The sequence below is a fragment of the Pectinophora gossypiella genome, chromosome 1 (assembly GCF_024362695.1).
Source record: "Pectinophora gossypiella chromosome 1, ilPecGoss1.1, whole genome shotgun sequence".
Taxonomy (NCBI): domain Eukaryota; kingdom Metazoa; phylum Arthropoda; class Insecta; order Lepidoptera; family Gelechiidae; genus Pectinophora; species Pectinophora gossypiella.
The window spans coordinates 2,672,257-2,691,868 of record NC_065404.1 but is presented as its reverse complement, the minus strand read 5'-3'; the positions used below and the strand labels follow the sequence as shown (position 1 = coordinate 2,691,868).

Genomic DNA, 19,612 nt, shown 5'->3' with positions numbered 1-19,612 from the left:
TTTGAGATTCTGCGAATCGATTTCAAAACGTTTAATTGGTCCTTTAGGGTCGGAAGGTGGAGGTAAGGAGATTGAAGCCAGGCTTTTTGATGTCCCTCCCTACGGTTAAGGAGAGGTTTTGGACATTCATTTATATCTTACCTTAAGGGCAGGTTAAATTGAATACATTCATGTAATATTTCAAAATACACTTTCAGATGCTTACGACTTCAGTTAAACGTTTTAGTGTTGCAGAGGTCAATAGATTTTAAATTCACTTTGCAGTTAATATACTCAGCGTTGACAAGAAACTTTTTAGTGTTTCGTAAAGTACTAAATGTGTGTGTGACTTAAGGTAGTGATTTAAAATATTTTATGGGTAGTATGTATTTCGAACAGCACAGTAATATAGCATTTTAAAAACTCAAAAAAAAAGTAAAAGCCGAATAAAAGGAAAATCATTTTTAAAAAACCAACTAGCCCTTAAAACATCCCCGCTGACTTACGAAAAATAATCACGGAAAAGTACGACAAAAGAATTTAATTGATTTGGAGGAATCTTGCTGCGGAATTCGGTAACCTGTGCTTTTTGCCGTCCCCTACTTTATATTGAAATACTTAAAAAATGTCATGCCGCGTATTTGCTGTCACTGATTTTGTTTTTATTTATAAATCTGCTAGCACTTGTAGTACAATAATACTACGTACTTAGGTACTTTAGAGAATATTATACAGTGAAGTCAGTTAAGAATAAATAATAACTAAAGATGTATCCATCACTCGATAATATGATAATGGAGGATTACCCTACTTTTGGAAACGCATACAGCTATTATCACGACGGGGATTGAGACAAATGATTTGATAATTTGACCCTATTTCATACTGAATACATTTGTCTGTTCTTTGAGTAATCAATAACGAAGCTGTGTGGAACAAAAGTCCCAAAAGGGACAATAACAACACTCGTTTCAACTCGTTTGCTTTCGTTTTATCTCCATCATCGCATCGGACTCCCATATAAGCGTGAAACGGACTCATCCATTTAAAACTTTGAGTACGGCCGAGGGGACACGTTTAAAGCGTCCGTAATCAAATTTCACTCGAGTCTTTAAGGGTTAAAGCCGGCAACTTCGAGCCTCCCTAATAAATTATATTGCCGACAAAACTGCTCCCGAGTGCGACACAGTTCGTTGGCTCATCTAATTGGTCCAAATTCGACTCGACCCGGCTTATAATTGGACCGAATTCGAGGCCTTATGCGCCACGAAATTAGTCGAGATTCGAACGCCGGCTGGATTAGGAGTGTCGCGGAACCGCAACACTAATGTGCCCCTAGTCAAACATACGTAATAAGTTTGGACTCGTAAAGTTAATGAAGATCCGTCGAGGACGCAAAACAAATTTGGAACCGAGTTTCTGGGTTTTGACTTAAAACTTTGCTGAGGCACCATTTGAATACAGTAAATTCTTGCTTAATTATCGCGCCTACCGCGAAACGCCTTTTCAGTCCCGACGGCATTGATGTAACTTAGAATGGCGCATTTTGTTCTCATTATCAGGCACGCGTGTTTTCCGTGACTCTCCCGAGAAGAACGCACTACCCCAAGTAAAAACTTCTAATTGTCTACACACAGTACCGTTTGTTCAGCGACGAAACGAATTTCTCGACAAAGCGAATTTTCCAAGATTCCCAATTAAAGCTGCGACACTCTACCGTGGAAGTTCGCCGCGAGCCGCCGACAACTTCCAAATCTTGGCGGCGCTGCTGCGAAAGAATTCCGCTCTAATTAGTATAAGTTTATGCATTTGGAGGTGGCGAGCGTCGTAGTCGGCGCCAAGTTTTAATTACTCGTACCCTACATTTGGTCGATCCGCGCGTCAATCACTCTGCGTTTCAGGTTCTTTTTGCGCCTCGAAGCGTTGCGGCGATAAATCTCCGCGGCCATTATTCTCAGATTAACGGCCAGCTGCCGTAGCGGGGAATATTTTTGCTTAGCACCCGAGGCTCGCCGTGTAATGAATTTATCTCTATGTTCGATGCTCGCGGCTGCCGCGTTCGTGACTTAGCCAAGATGGAATCTTCATAAACGAGCAACTCGTCGACCTTTTTAATAAGCGAAATCTCGCGCAGGAGCCGTTGCCCCCGTCTAAGAATTCCAATTCAGTTCCGTGACCGGCGGGAATAATAAAACAATTCGTAATGAAATGCGCTTGTGGATTCTCTTATTTGCTTAATATTTTCAAACGAGGAGACGAGCGGCGGCTGGCAACTCGCCTTGTTGGGGAACTCATTTCATGCAAATCGTGATATCGCGCTGCGTTTGGGAACTACTATCAAACGTTGGTGGGTGCGGTTGTCGTTTGGGCTCCAAGGGGACGATTAAGTTGGAGGCGATAATGGGTTGCGGCGAGGGTCACTGGGTAGCGGCCGGGGCGCGACCTGCGGCGCTGCAGCTAGGGGTGCCCAGAATATACCAGATTGTTCCAGTTTTAAAGCTTCAGCTTAAGCGTAGGTACCCGTTCTTCTTGGAGCACTCAATGTAAGAATTCATTTTTATTGTTCAATAAAGATTATCGGTTTCAACAGTGTTTGTCACGTATGTATTACGGTATAATAGAATAAGTTTCACGTAGCGTTGTTTCTTACATCACAACTAGTATTGTCCCAACCCTACATCTTGAGGAGGCGAACAAAAACGTTTTGCATCAGATATGCGCTAAGCCGCAGCGATTAAAAATAATTAGCAGTTTAAAAGCGGATTTGCATCGCACTCTCCCAGCGGTTTACAAGACGCCTGCACCAGTTCTAGCTGTTTCCTACTAAAGCTTATCCACACAAATCCCTTGCACCATTAACATAAGTTTGCTAAGTTTCTCAGTCTCGTTTCCTTATAGATTTCGTAAAATATACTAAGTAAGTACCTGTTTCGTAGATAGAATCGGAAACTAATATAGTTTGTGAAATGGTAATTGCATTATTTTCGCATTACTAGTTTTTTCTAACGAGTACGTACTTAGAAATAAGACACCTCTGCGATTGATCCTTTATTACTGTAGCTTGTGTTTGTAGATTTCATTTTATAAACGATTAGCACATTTTATTATACCTACTTAAATGATATATAAAAATACACGAGACATTAATTTCCTGAACATGTTATCCACAGTTGTGGATAGTTATCTGTGTGGTTATATTAATGAAATAAACAAAGACAGAATTGGCAATTTTTCCCTCCGCGACGTTGTCGAGTTGTCTGGCCTACACTTCCTTCCTCTTTCCATGTTTCCTTTTCGGCCCTTAGCATCGGTGTAAGGCATAAAAGATGATAAAATGAAGACGTTTATTTCCTTAAATACATTAAAATAACAAAGCTTTTATAAAAATATAAGAGATATTTGTTAAACGATTCTATAGGTAAACCACACTGTTAAGAACACGCCACAAGCCTCTCACGATCAGCTCAAGTGCAGACCTGGAGCTTGTTCACAATGTTAATACCAGAGTAACTACATTGTGTCTATGCAGCAATTAACTCCTGTGCGGCTGTATATCTGCTGATCTCTATATAAGCAAGTCTCTGGAATTTTCTATGAACAGTTTTCACTATTGTAAAGCGCAGTTTTTGAGAAACAGGTTTTTGAAAGCCAGAAACTTACAATCGTAAAAATTCAAAATATGGCTATTTATCTGCTCCCAAAATGGTTGATTACTATTTCCAGCGTTCATCACTCAACTTCAGCCTCTCATAAATTGTACTCCAACGAAGATTGCTACAGCAGGGTCCGAAATAACGCGATTAAGCGAATGAAAGGCCCGAAACGAACAAAAGCAAATGTGATTACCGCGATGTCGACTAAAAGAAATAAGTAATATTTCTTCTGTGGATTTGCCGCTGAGTTTTTAATGTGCCTGATCTGTTTTCTTTTATTCATAAAATTTTTCGATGGAAACGGACTAATGAAACAGTAATTAGGCACTTTACTTTTAAGTAAGTACCTATCTAATTGTATACATATAATTGTTCTTTATCAAAATAATAAACGTATGTACCAAAATTTAAATGTAAGTATGTCTATGTATATTGTACGTATGTGTATTGTAGTCCTAACTCTAACATTATATTTCGTCGTAGGATAGATGCCATTGACTATATAATCAATTAAATGTCTACAAATGTCTACTGAAAAACAAGAAATGCAATTTATTGAGCGAATTTAAGTTAACTATGACGCGGTTTTTGAGAGCTTAATTATATTCTAGTTTAGCCTGGCCTTATAGTAGGTTTTTAGGTAGGTATCTAAGTATGTAAAACTACAGTGAAAAACTTGTCATAACGAAAATGCTTCAAAAGCTGTCGACATTGACGTCTTCCGAACAAGTTAAGACAGCATTTATTGTTTCCTGTGTCGTGTCGCATGTCGGTATCGTCAGTTTTTGATTCAACTCAATTTGGAGATTGTCCTGTTGCGACAGATTAGATCGGGCAGTTTTCCTTATTTCTTTCGTGGATTATTTCTTGTGGCCTAAACATTTAATCGGAAATTGTTTTACAAATTTTGGTTTTACTTTGTTTGTTTAATAGAGACTAATAATAATATTATTTAATATAATATTAATATTATTTAATATTATATTATTTAATATTAATATACTAAAAGCAACAAAGAGCTATGTCATTGAGTATTTAGCTAAAATATTAATGTATTTTAAATGTGTGAAACTTAAATACTAAAAACTGAGCTATTCTGAGCTATAAAATGTACATTACAATACTATTACATGGAAATTTGTTAGTGGTAAGAATTTGCCAGTCTATTTAACAAAGATCACGGGCGCGACAAGATTGATCTCATAGGAATTAAACGACTTCATTCAAGTTTTTAATGTAAACATGTACCCAGGTGTGTGACAATGTTTGTTTATATAAAACGGTCGTATCCTGCGCAGATAGCAATTGTTTACAGCATGTTATTAATTCTACGAACAACTCGTTTCTTCCAAATGTAAAATATTTTCCTCGAACAAGTATTTGGAATTTAGAAAGAAAAAATGTTTCGAGGATGTTCTTATTTCAAGACTTTATCGAGTTTTCTAAGTATATTCTGTTATGAATTACCCACTCACACAACACAAATAATAACAAGAACATAACTAACAAAACACACTGGTTAATTGTGTCAAATACTAAACAAATATTTTAATCCGTCAACAACAAGTTCGAATGTCAAACACAATCGATCAGCAATCTAAAACAAGTGACGGTTTTTATCGACATGACCAAAGAAGGAAACCAGACAATCGATTCGACATTCAAATCTGAAACGTTCGAATTTAAAATTCGGTTCTCGCCCACCTGTGCAATGATATCATACATACATATAGTTTTGACGGTAATAGTGATTATTGTTTTAATAGATAGAACCACAGGGTGCTATAATAATAATGGCATAAGTAACTTACATGATACGATAGACTTAACAGACCATTTCGATAAAACAGCTGTTTTAATATACATAGTCGCTACCTTGAGAAGTCTAACCTAAAACAAGCGACAATCGAGCTACATGCCCATAAATGAACGTCATATACTAAACCACCCTATGAATCACGTCTTGATTCGATTCTGTGAATGCGCGACTATCGGTTGCGTGTGTAATGACCACAATTCATACTGACTTATGCGAGTTTGTCTCGTTACAGTTGGTTTATAGCTGTTCGTGTGATTCCACTATTGAAGATGTACTTTATTCCAGCGTTTATTACTGCGCTTTTATTTATAGGTTATTTATTTCGGATATGAAGGTTCGGTTCGGATATTTCTAGATTGTGCGTGTCACTGTAATGTCCTGATAAGGTGTGAGGATAACCATTTACAAATTCTTTATCGTTTATTGCTTCTTAGAGATTTACTAAGGATGGTTCTTTCAAATCCCAATTAACTTTTTCCCAGTTGTTCAACGAAGACATACGTGATACACGAGACTGCGATAGAACCGAATGTCGATTTAATAACATTCTTGTCAATCATTCCAACATAGAATTTAATATAAGAGGTATATCTTATGTCAATAGGAATTGCGACTTCCTTCCAAGGACTTATTTTACGACACAAATGTAGAACAGATGCAAAGTCAGTCTGGATGAGTTGTTGATCAGTAAACAGCTTGAAACTTGTGGTAAAAGATAAATAAAAATGCTTGCCGTATGACGCCCACTGCTGGGCATAGGCCTCCCCCAAGGATCTCCACGACGATCGGTCGGTCGGTTGATTTGTTTATATTTAAATAAATATTGCTATTTACTTGCAGAAAAAACTACTTAAATAGTAAGAGTACATTTATTTTAATATACAAACAATACTAGATTTGTCGTTAGTAAATATGATGGTTAGGTTAGAAAAAGCAACTTCTTATTAAAGCTTAGAAAAACAAAATTGGAGCATAGGAGATACTTCGTAAAGGCACTAGGGTATAGTCTCCGCACCTATTTTCTATGTCCTTATTACTTGATTACATACTATAATCACTGAGGCTTACGGTGGCGCCGCTGGGGAGTACTACTCCCTGGCTGAACCCCAAATAACATTCATTTGCTTTTAATGCTTTGATGTACTAGCTTTTACTTGGCGTACACTTGAAGGTAGAGATTATGTAGATATTATTGATATAATTAGAAATTGTGTACTGAATAGTGGTCCGGCACTGAATAGTGGTCCGGCCAGGGAGTATTACACTTGGAACTTTACTAAGTAAGCGGGGTCACCTCAATATAATTTTCAGGAATCATTTATTGATACATAACCAGTGCTACCGAATAATATCGAATATTCACTAGGTAACTTTACCTAGTAAAGAAATCGCTTTAAGCGATAAGGCCGCCATTTGCCATGTACCTTGTTAAAGAGTCTTTTGTAAATATTTCCATTTATTCTGGTGCATTAAAGTACATTTGTATTGTATTGAAATTCTCTTTAATATTCGATAAAGTATTTTGTGCGTAATGCAACGAAACGAAACGAATACTTACATGCTGTAAAAATACTTGACCCTTTTTTTTAATTTTTTTTTCGAGGATTCTGACGTACGGATCTCTATTTATTTAATTCAGTATCAGTAGTATGTGTTGCTTGTTTCGTTACTATCTAAATGTCATCAGTGTCGCGACGGTTTTTTGCCGCCAAACCGCTGCCATTAAATCGCAATGCAGTTACAATCGTATCTCACGAAAAGTTTTTGAAAATCAAACTTTAATCTAACGTCGTAAGAGCGAAGGTGATTGCGTTCATAAATTGGTGAATCCTTATAGAGCGGCGGGTGACAAATCGAATGCGAATTAGCACGGGAATTAAATTATCGATGGATTGCTTGAAATTATTACCTTGTTTTTAACAGGTTATAGATTCAAATTGAATGGTAATGCAATTACAGTTAAATTTCCTTATTCACTTCACAGACTTTGCGTTAAGAGGTTGGGATAGTGTTAGTTTACACTCATTTAAATTAAAAGTAAGAATATCTTCTTCTGACGTAGTGAACATAATAAGGATCAGTAGAAAATAATTAAATAAATACTGATTATGCTGTATCTTTCGTGTATGTTTTGTGTAAAACTTGTTTTGTATGTTGTGTGCAATAAAGTATATTTGAATTTGTATAAATATGATGAATAGGTATTTCACTGAACACAAATATTACCTCAAACCATTTCGATTGAAATAATATCATCTGTGTCGTTGATGGGTATAAACTATTAACTAAGGGCTAGCTCGCCCGCAGGTGGAAATATCTAACCTTTGTGGACCTTTTACGGACCTTAAACTTTGACATTTATCTTACAGTAAATTAACAATTATGTTGAATTATAATACCGGCTGCGTAGTTGCTCTTTAGCGTTCAAATGCTATTCTATTCATAAGACATCTTTAAAGTACTTACGGTTGTTTGTGCAAAATATGTCGCATTCTATTAACGTAACCTAGTATCACGCTTGTATCCCCGAAGGGGTAGACAGAGGTGTATAGCTAAGGGGCGAGTAGACAGGGCGCTGATTGATAATAACCGGGCACAAAATCTGGAAACCACGTGATAACAATTATCTACGAGACAAACATGAATTCAAACTCACGAAGTGCAAGTCGAATTCAGTGGTTTACAGTCAGAGCCGGGATTCGAACCCGGGACTCTACGATGTAAGTCACGCGCTCTCCAAACAGAACTATTGCGGATTTAACATCAAAACGCACGCATTCCATTATTAGTTGTATTTATTTTTATTTAGACTTTTATTTAGATTTATTTTTATTGAGATTCAAAAATGTTACGTTGACCTTCAATAATTTTATACATGATAATTACGTTGAATAAATGATTCTGATTTCTGGTAATTTTCGACGTGCTCAGAAGATGTGCAATGGAGTTAGTTTTCAGCGCGTAGTTTTATAGTTACGTAGAAAATGACATCAAGTTGTTCTTCTCTTCTGTGGGTGTGAGACAAATGACCTAATCAACCCTGGTATCACGGTTACTGTTGAACCGCCATACGCCCCTGCCAGGGCTCATGTAACGACAAAACTTCATTAAGTTGGTACCTAAATAGTATCAAGTTGTTGTTCTCAACTTGCTAACTAAGAACTTAATCATCACAATTCTCAGTAGAGTATGTTTCTTAACCTATTTAGTTACTAGTAAGACTTGTACCCATGAAGGGGATAGAAATACTCTGCACACAAATAAGATTAGATCTTTCCACGGATTTATAATATACCTAGATACAAAAGCAGTAACAAAACGTTGTTATTAAAATTCTACGCTTAGGTCACAAAAACACTTGTTTAGTATAAAACAAAGTGACCATAAAAATGTAAATCGCTGTAAAATCATGTGCGTGGAACAGCACTAACGGCGACGGAGTTTTAATATTTCCCGAGGGAAAATTAACTTCCCTTTTTAGTGGGTTTTATATTATTATAAGTACGGAACAGGACCAGGATTTGTTTATATGTAATGCCCGGGGTAGTTAGTAGCGTGTTGTATAGGCGGAAAGTTTTTTTTAATATCTAGATGCAAGTCTCATGCTCATCAGGTACGTGAAAGTTGTAAAGATTTGTGTAGGTAAAGAATAAAGGAATATTACTTGTCATTAATGGCCTTTAATAAACTGGCTGTGTATAAGTAAAATAACCCAGTTAAAGCAAAGTATTAACAGGGTATCAGACGCCTTACAGAACCTATTGAATACCCAAAAACAGCGACGGTAAACATTTTGTATACGCGTCGACATTTGAGCATCCATTCAACGCAGAACAAAAGCGTCGTCGCCTCCGTCTGACTTTTAGCCTGGTAAATTAAAATGTCAGAGGCACTTATTAATCAAACTGAAGCCTATTCGTTGGATAAAGGTGCGTCTTTTGTTGCGTGACGAATGAGAGGAAGTCATTAGGCTTAGCTCGAGGTATTTTAATAATGACTTCACTTGTTTTGATATTACAGAAAAATATATTTGCGGATTCTTAGTATATAGTACTTTTAAAACCGATAACGAGACTAAGTAATTCATACATACACACTCTCACGCCCATTTCCCATCGGGGTAAGCAACCTAACCTAGCCTAAGTAATTCAAATAACAAAAAATAACCACCAAGTTTAAGTTAAATCTTCCAGATAAATCAACTGAAAATAAGAAATTAGCACAAATCATCAAGACGATATTTTTTTGAAAATAGGTATTTCGTACGGAGCAATGAAGAAATGTCTATCGTGACAAACTTTAAATCATTCACACTTATCTTTCGCTATCCATATGGTAATTACATTAAGGATCGCACCCATATCATTCGTAGAGGCTGGTGCAGGATAGCAGTGACATTGCGACCGCGTCATCAATCACATGCTCGGGCTAAGGGGTGGGGAGTACATAAGCGCTGCGGTCTCGCGGGGCGGGCGGGGCATTCTTCATTAGATTGCCCAGGGATGCGGACGTCATCCCATATATTAATCATAATATTACTCCGCCACGTTATTAAGTCTGTCATTCGTTTGCTCTTGTCATTAAGTGTGATCTAGTCATGCTTATTCCACATCAATCAAACTTGTACAATAATAAATTCTCGTTAAGTCAACTTTTGGGGATTATTGGAGGTTTATTTGACGTAAGTAGTACAATTCTGAAACTATTTTCGAATAAAGATCGTATAAACAGCATTTAACGGCGCTTGGATGGTGTCGTATTAGGGTACAATGCTCGATACTTCGGAAAGTAAGTTTCGAGGGCTGATACGAACACGGAAAGAAGTTGGACGCACGTGAGCTGACTTGGGACTTGATTGCTGCTACTCCAATCTCTCGGACAATTCTCGAAGTCGTCGTTTCACTAAACGAAGTAAACAAAATTAACTCATTTGCTTTTTATCCTAGCAACAGATGCTTTGCAATTAATAGATGATGTAAAACGTTCTAAAATTCGCATGTCAAAGTTTTTTTTAAGAAGTCATTTTTTTGACGTGACTTATTGTAGATAGATTTGCCGCAGATGGCATTAACTACTTGGCCGGACAAATGGGGAGCGCTGAAGGCTCTCACCCGGTTGAAGAAGTCAAAGATCATTCTAATTTGGTTAGCAAAACAATACCATGAAAAATTCTAATGTTAAAATTAATAATATTGCAACACATGATAACTAATGGAAACCAATAGTAACTGAGAAGAAGGAATTGGACTCGACTACGTGACCATGCAAGTTCCGAAGTGTACAATGTGGTGCTATTTCACACAAGAGCACCCAATTCTTTCGAGACTGTTGTCGAACCAACACAGTTACCTACAGCAAGATAGTCCCGGGTATGACCCGAATATGGAATTTGAGAAGTTTGGTATAGGACATTCGCCTTTCTTGATGCATATTACTTCTGTGTATTTCAACGATTCCGCGTGGTTACATTACTAACGTAACTTATTTTTTGACGTTCCTTATTGTAGATTGAATGGCATAAACTACTTGGCGGGACAAATGGGGAGCGCAGAGGGCTTTCACTAACGTAACATAAATATGTGTGTTAAGTTAATGATAATTAGCGTTTATGAATCCTCACACAATATGCGTATTAGTGTATAAAGCGTTACGATATTTTTTTCTATGTAAATATTTATTTAAAGTCAGTAATAAAGCATGAGGTGAGCTTGCGTGTGTTAACAGTAGCTAAGTTGCATAGATGGGAACTGTGATATGCGGCACGATTAGTCGCACGCAAGGCGCATGCGCCTCTTTAAGTCAACGATGTCTGCCCACGTTGCCCAGTAATACTTATGTCCAGATGAAACTGATGCTATAGACGATGAATGTAGAGTATTTGGTAAATGCGATGTTAGATGAAAGTTTATTCCTTTTTAGAACATAACAAGGGAATCATTATTGGGTTAAAACTTAGTCATACAACACATAAAATAAGCTCACGACTATCTTCCCTACTGGCTTAGTCAGAGGTACATTCATCGCCACATTAACAACACTACGAAAACCAAACAACACACACATACTTTAAATATACATAAACAAAGTTAAAAGTTACTTAAGTATCTAGCAGTTGACTAGTAGTATTGGAAGTATTCCATAAGTAAATGCAAGACGGGTGTTTCAATTAAATGAATGAAATTTCATTCGGTTCACACCGCAAGACAACACATTTATCAAAGAATCTTTTCAAGGATGGAAGAGCATTTACTCGAAGATATAAAGCACTGGAGATATAAATCAGAAAGGGAACAAGTGTTACACAACACTAAAAACATAAGCAATCAATTAAATCCAATGAACTTATCGAGTAACTCGATTTTTTGATCAGTATCGCAAGTGAAGTTGTAAACAAGGGCCGTGCGAAGAGCATTTACAATCAATCGCAATGCATTATGTAATAAAGAATAAAATTATCTGTGACACGAGAAATCGAGTTTTTATCGAATCGAGTTCTCGATTGGAAATGTCAAACGTGAACAAAAACGTTATTACGGAATTCTTGTTGTGACGTTCGAAATGTCACACGTTCGAAAATGGATTCTGACTCTGGGCAATTAAAGTTTGCGATTTATTTAAATTGAATATAAGTAAAAAGGCTTTATTGAATTTCGAATAGGTATGGCGTAGCAATAGTTGCAAGTTTGTGATTAAGTGATAGTATTTACTGTATTTAATGCAAACAATGTATTTATATACTTTTAATGTTATAAGTAAGATAACGGGAGGCCTGTGCCCAACAGTGGGACGTCTAAAGGCTGTTTATATTTATGAATTCGTATTTAAGTAAGGAAAAGTCAAATGCAAACATACTTTGGTCATAGTATTATGACAAAAATATTTGTTGGCGAGACTATGAATTGTTTTCTCTAGTGGACAAGATGATAAGGATTTAAAATAAAGAAAATACATTTATTTCTAATCTGAAGTTCCACCAAAATAAAGACGAATGCATATTAAATATAAATGGTAATCTCAAGTACCTAAGATTTAAAATTAAACCTCATATAAAAGTAATGTTTCACTTACTTATTTAAATGAGTCCTTCTTTTATAAACCCTCAGCCTTCTGTGCCTAACATATATCAAGTAAGACAACTTGACTGACACTTGGAATACGTGTGCCGAGAATTGGATATTTTTTGCAAGAATGTGCCGCCTGAATCCAGAACCAGATTTTAAGCAAAAACTTTATAAATTGGCTCTGACACGCGCTAATAAAATTTTGATACGCAATTCTTAAGGGGCTTCTAGAGTAATAAAGTTATCTCATTTTGATTCTCGTCTCGTCGTTCTTTTACGAAGTATCCGTCGCATTGAAATGAGTTGCTATTATTTGGGATCACTTGCGAACAAATGATATGTAATTTTAAAGAATTTCACGTTTATTTTGTGACCATTTTGCGATAAAACGAAAGAGCGTCGAATAAACATTCAACAAATTTTTATTTGTAACATGCCTACTTTAACAGAATATCGAGAAGTGGCTATTGATTTTGTTTGTGCGGTAAATAATAAAATTTAATTAAATTTAAAAAATATAGGTATTACTTTTGATTTTTCCGTTGTTTATTGCGAATTCAATATTGAAAGTAATAATGTGTTCTATCAAGTATCCAATTTATGGCTATTTGTCATTCGTCGCTTCCGTCAATTGTTATTCTGAACGAATTCCAAAGAAATCACGGAACAAAGGAGGGTGACGAAAGAAAGTGGGTTTGAGGAATATTAAGACGTGACAGAATAGCGAGTGGAACTAAAAAAACCTTCGAGCAACTTCATTTATTAGGTATCAAATATCTTTGTGAGTTCTAAATATCTAAATACAAACTTTTGAACGCTGATAAAGTCATCACTATACTTTTTAAATATCTATCATCTTACCTATCTGTATTATAATATGACAAGTGGGCTACAAGTTCTTCGATGACTGTCTTGTCGCTCTCTGATCACGACGAGATTATGTAAGTCTAAAACCTTGTTAGACTGACAAGTGCCAATTGTCGTAACTAATCAAAAAGGCGATTTTTAGGCTTTATTTGAAACTCTTGATCATAGATTGTTATGTGTTGTTCAAATTATGTTATTCTGATATGAATTATGATTCATAAATCTATCATAATGCGAATCAAATTGTCATTTCCTGTTTCTTGCTACTTGTCATCCCCTTCCTGGCCCTAAGTAACAGTAGACACTCAACCCCCATAACTTTTATTGTTTTGTTCGGATGCTGAACATGCATCTATACTTACTATCTATATGTGCCTAAAGTTGTTCATTTAGGGGAGATGTCCCCACATCTTTTGTGTCTCCATTTCCCGATACAGTCGGTTATTTCCTAATGGAATTTGTTGTGCATCAAAAAACGTTTTCGTGTGGAAGGGCCGTGTATAGCTCAAACACGGGTATGTTTTTGATATCTCAACCAGAAATTATTAAGTTACATTTTAACCCACTGGGTAAAGCTACCTGTAATTGGTCGCCTTTTTAAAAAATACCGCTTTTATTAAATTTAGGTGCATACGCGTGTTACAATCCACATTGCGAAATGTAGCTTTTACGAACAAAATTGATCAAATTGCGTAATTTGCGGTCTGTTGAGTGGATTTGTTTTTTTATGAAGTAAGGGAGATAACGTATTACTGTCATAAAAAATAACAAAATCTATCGTTTCTCTGAACCTTTTACAATTTCCCACAACTAACCGGAATTTATGCGAAAATGTGCAATGCAAAATGTAATTCTAAACTAGCGACGTAAGTGATGACTCTTAAGTTACCTTCCTAAATGTAGCGTAGATTATGCTGCTAGCTTTTAACAAAAGACGAGGAACCGATCTCGATCTCAAGGCTAGCTAGAAAGTGCGAGGCGATACCGATCACCAGGCAAACGTTCAATACTCTAATACCGGTAATGGAAGGCGACACGAAGCTCCGCTCGATTTTCCGAATCGTTTGCGCCGAACGCCACGCAAGATAACGAGAAATGTCTCGACTATCGTTTTATGTGCATCCAAGATTCGAATTCGGAACTATGTTATGCACCCTTTAACCTACTCTTTAGTGCTCTTTCTAGTTCTGCGTTCCTGGTACTTTCTTATCATAAATGAGGGTCATTGTTTTATCTGAGGAGGTAAACGAGTTCACAAGATTGTTTTTCGTGCCATTTTTATTATTTTCCTTTTCATTGAAAGTGCACTATATTCTCAAATCAGGTGTAGTCAGTGGTACATCCATCTCATGATGAACTAAGTATACTTCACCGAGCTTAGCTTGGCTGTGAACCGTATAGTCGTCTATAATGGCCGATAGGCAATTGTGGTAATGAAAATTGTATTTAAGATAAATTAATAACTCATTGGTGTAAGTCAGGTACCGGGGATCGAACTGGCACTCCCCGTATGAGAACCGCAAGCCGATGACCCACAAGACCATCTTATATTATCTAGCCTAGAGTGTCCCACTCTTGGGCAAAGCCTCCATTTCTTCCAGGACTTTCTCTCCAGTTCCAGGAAAGCATCCAAAACCATAGTAACTTATTTTAATATGATTGTTTCGATGTTTGTATTTCATAACTAAAGGTGTGTATCAGTTTTGGAGAAGTATATAAATCATTTGAAACTTACCAGGAAAGTTGTCTGCTCGTAAACAAAACTGTCATCCCCGCTGAATCTGGAACGATACAAAATATGGTTTTGAATATGAGTAACAACAATGAGCATTATAATAAAAGTGGTTCTTTTTCATTTTAATTATTAGAATTGATTATTGCTAAATGCTCTGTCTGGATTATTCTGAAATTTTTTGGATATTGTATACATACATAGACAAGTTTGTTTTATGGTCGATTGTAACTGGGTAGATTCTTGAATAAACAATAGTGGTTCTAGCTTTTTTTCTGTTTATACTTCTAATGTCTGTTCAGATTATGTATACCGTTATATATAATTAAACCGTTTTAACTACAAATCAATAGTCTGATCTCGCAGTGCTAGTTGCAGTCAAATCCCCATGGCACCGAAACGTCGAATCGTTGGCTGTGGTAATCCGAATTTGTCGTTTGGTTCGTCCATTATGCATCGAACAACCCGACTGTCGGCTTATATTCAGAATTCACACCATCGCGCGTCGCCCACTTTTCACAAAGTTTCAATCTATTGAAAAATGGGCAGTACGATAAGGTGCAAAAATCCAATCTTTCTTGCAAAGTAATAAATTAACTGATTGCACTTAACACCTCCTGGTTAGACGTCGTTTCTTAATAAGCCAAAAACACCTATTTCATAATTATGTCAACTAAAGGTTCATAATTTCACCACTATTTACAAATAATTCGCTGGGCTCACTGACTGTACTTTTGCTCTTTGATAGTACCTAGGTGACAACGTACCCTATTTAATGTTTTGACAACAAAGTATCTGACTACTTATCGCTGAATTGTGTTTTTGTGTGTTTAACTTAATTAGAAGCAACAAGCAATCGTTATTTTTACGTCTTGAAAAAAAATATATTCATTTTCTTTCTTTTGTTGTTTGGATTGTAAATGATTATCACGTGCATAGCGGTGAAAAAAAACATCGCGAGGAAACCGACATTACCGAGAAATGCATTTTCGGAGGTATGTGACCTAACCTGTATTGGGCTGGTTTTCCCTTCGCGGGTTGGAAGGTCAGACAGGCAGTCGCTTCTGTAAAAACTTGACCTTCAGGTTAGGTAAGCAGTGAAAAAACGGATAATAATAGGGAGAAGATTTATTTACTTTTGAAGTGTTGTATCTTCAAGTTTAACATTATGTTGTTATTTATATAACACTAAAGCAAGGCTAGCATACCTATGGCTAGCTGTCACAACTGTTTCAAAGTTTAATTTCTTTATTGTCTTATCACCTTGACTATAAACGTTACAATATCTGATTAAAATCCTTTTCATGATAATTCTATTCATCAGTTTTATATTCTACCTACTTTTTACCTTGCTATTTGTTAGAATAGTTACTAGCTCAGGTGGGTATCAATTACACGTTTATTTTGCACTTAGACTAAACAATGACTCACTGCATCACATTACGTAGCTTTTATTTTGTACTTAAGTTAAGTTTCGCTTGTATTGAGGTTCTATTTCATTGGTCTTCTTATATGTTATATTCTAATAATGCTATATATGCAAATTGATGCTCTTCATTTCAGCATAGATACGTAACTTAGTTCTTAGTTACTATATAGATAGAAGCGTGGATGTATTTACGATACGGAATAATATGCTTATTATTAATTCTGCAGTATACTTTGTTATTCATGTATAAGCAAGAAAAATAACCTAGATCACGATTGAATAAACGTAGATGTATTTATTCAAGTGTATAACCAACTAATTAGAATACCGCAAGATGACATCAGCTCAGGCAAACAAAGCCACAGGCACTAGGTATTGCAAACAGGTTCCAGTTAGAATACCTAATACGTCTAACAGCAGCGATCTACCTACCAAGCGCAGCGCAGTTGCGAACAAAATATGAAAATATATTCTATACCTAATCATGTTTTTCCGCAAGTTACAAAGCGGGCGTAGGTACGTACCTACTATTATATTTTTGTTCTGTCCAGGGCTCTCGGGGTAATCTACGAAAACAGCATAATATGCTGGGAGAATTCTTTGGGAAGTAATCGACATAACACTCCGTTTTCTTGAATCTGTAGACGCTAAGAGTGATCGAAATTATATACTTACTGTTAATTGCTACACCATCGTTGTTCATGTGTCATCTTCAAATAACAACATCAATAAATAACTCTTACATTCTGGAGTACACTTATTACAGTATCGAGTATACATCTTTTATACCATGATAATATGTAGTTTACAACATATCGATGTTACCAACAACACCCTAACATCAAATTACAACCCGCAATCTCGATGACAAAAAGTCTACACATCCTTCTCACATCTGTAATGACTTTTTTCCGCAACTGTACAAGAGGCGTGGGAATGACGTTCAGCTTTATTTAATGGCAAAATCAGCGCTATACACTATATTAGACGTATATTTATCTTACCGCTGGATGAATGCAAAGATTCTGTCGCAACTAGGTGAGGTAAGAAGGTGACAAAGCGGTACTCTCGCTGATAAATGATGCGATTAAAATGACGATGATATCATTTTTATACTTCCTTTTGAATGAGCTTTTAGAATTGATGGTGCTGTAAAATTGGACGATGAGATTTGGGTATTATGAAAAGTGTTCCGTTCGAACTGATATCACTACGTTTGTTATAATAATGATGATATTAATAGATAGATACTTAATTTAATGTAAGTACCTTGACGACTATCACGGTTATCGTATCAAAGATATGTTTATGCTTAAAGCAGACATAGATTCTTCCGAATCGTACGAGCTGTCGGTTGTCACCCAGTATGACATTATGCGGCGAATTTTTCAAAATAAACTAATAATAAATCGACCTTACATGTATGTATGGTAATATTGATTAATTCCATACAGAACTGAACATTATTTCAGTTTGATGCAGGTCTTGCAAGCCAAGGAATGATATGATATTCGAGTTAGCTGGAAAAGGTGTTTAGATTTTGTTTTGACACTGAGATATTTTGCAAGTAATATGACAATTAAGTATTTCAGTAGATTCTAAGAAAAACCTCCCAAGGAAACTATCGTCTCAACACAGTCTAGTTTCATACCTCACGCGGGAACATGTAATTAGCACAGTATTACATATTAGTCATTACTTAAGAACATGCAAATTGCATTGCAAACTACGTGTTATTATGCGGAGTCGCGCGCAAGCGTGCCGCCACAAAACAACCTCTTGTTTAAAACCCTTTCATGTCCTGGCTCTTAATTATATTCAGATACTGACATTGATGCTGGTTCTATAGATTTAATGTTTGAACGCGGCAACCAAACCTTATCTTACCGCCATTTTTGCAAGTCTTAACTTTTTTCCAGTTCGCGGCCCTAATGCTGTTTATGATGATGACGGTTCTAAATAAGATATAATGGTGGTGACATATCAAAAAAAACACTTTGTGATCCCTAGTTTGGTTGGGACATTGCGGGCTGATGACCTGATTGTCCGAAAGTAAGATGATCACGTCGGAAGGCACGTCGATCGGAAGGCACGTTAAGCCGTTGGTCCCGGTTACTATTTACTGATGTAAGTGAGTAATCGTTACATGAGCCATGTCAGGGGCCTTTAGCGGCTCAATCATAACCCTGACACCAGGGTTATGATTCACAACCCACACGATAAGAAGAAGATATAATTCATCACGATTTTTTTTAAATCACTTTTAGACAATTCCAATTTTAACTTTAATTGTACTCCATAAAATCTCGGAAATAATAAGTAATTTCATGAATTTATTTGCATAGAAATTAACATTGTTGCGAAAACAAATGAAGCTTGCAATGGAGCAAAGAAAATTAGAAAAGATCCCCTGAGAGATAACCCCTCAGTAACAGGGGTGCATGGGCGAGCAGAAGTTAATTCACTGACTGTAAGTCAAGAAATGGGAAACTGGAAGTGTTTGGGAAGGAGGCTTTACAAGCAACAAACCTTCACTCAAGTTTATACCACTCATAACTCATCTGGTAACACACGTATATCCATAATCACAAAACATGGGGCTAATCAGCCATCCCGGATAAAACCCGGTCAATCCGGGCTGGGATCCCGGACGCCGGACTAATGTCGCGGCCGCCCGGACAAATAGTCCTTGGGATTAGCAACGCCTTGATTAACTAAGCTGAGCTGTTGTTTGCTCCTGTTTTGTTATGCACCCCTGGTACTTACTTTCGGTCGGCTAGATTGGATGTTTTGTTTAGTTAATCTGTTTGCGTGGATCCCTACGTCCTGTCTAGTTTGACATTTTGTTACATATCTACCTACTGACATGTACACTATGACAGTTTTACATGTAGTAATGGCTAGTACATTTGAATGACTTCTAGTAAAATTGTTACACAACGGGTAAATTGTGCGTTGTTTTCATCCAGCGATTTCGTCGTTAACCAATCCTCTAAAGACCCATAACCACAAGTTATCTGTTATGACACATTCAAATTATCTACCTCCACCTCTTCAAGCCAATTAAACGGT

At 36.5% G+C, this 19,612-nt stretch overlaps 1 protein-coding gene across 1 annotated transcript in view; it reads right to left on the bottom strand.

Moving 5' to 3' along the window:
- LOC126376100 (insulin-like growth factor-binding protein complex acid labile subunit) overlaps window positions 1–19,612 on the bottom strand; it is a 265,800-nt gene that overhangs the window by 172,804 nt on the left and 73,384 nt on the right. Inside the window, exon 2 of the mRNA XM_050023305.1 lies at window positions 15,115–15,160. The gene's annotated coding sequence lies outside the window, so the exon portion shown is untranslated. The remainder of the gene's footprint in view (window positions 1–15,114; window positions 15,161–19,612) is intronic.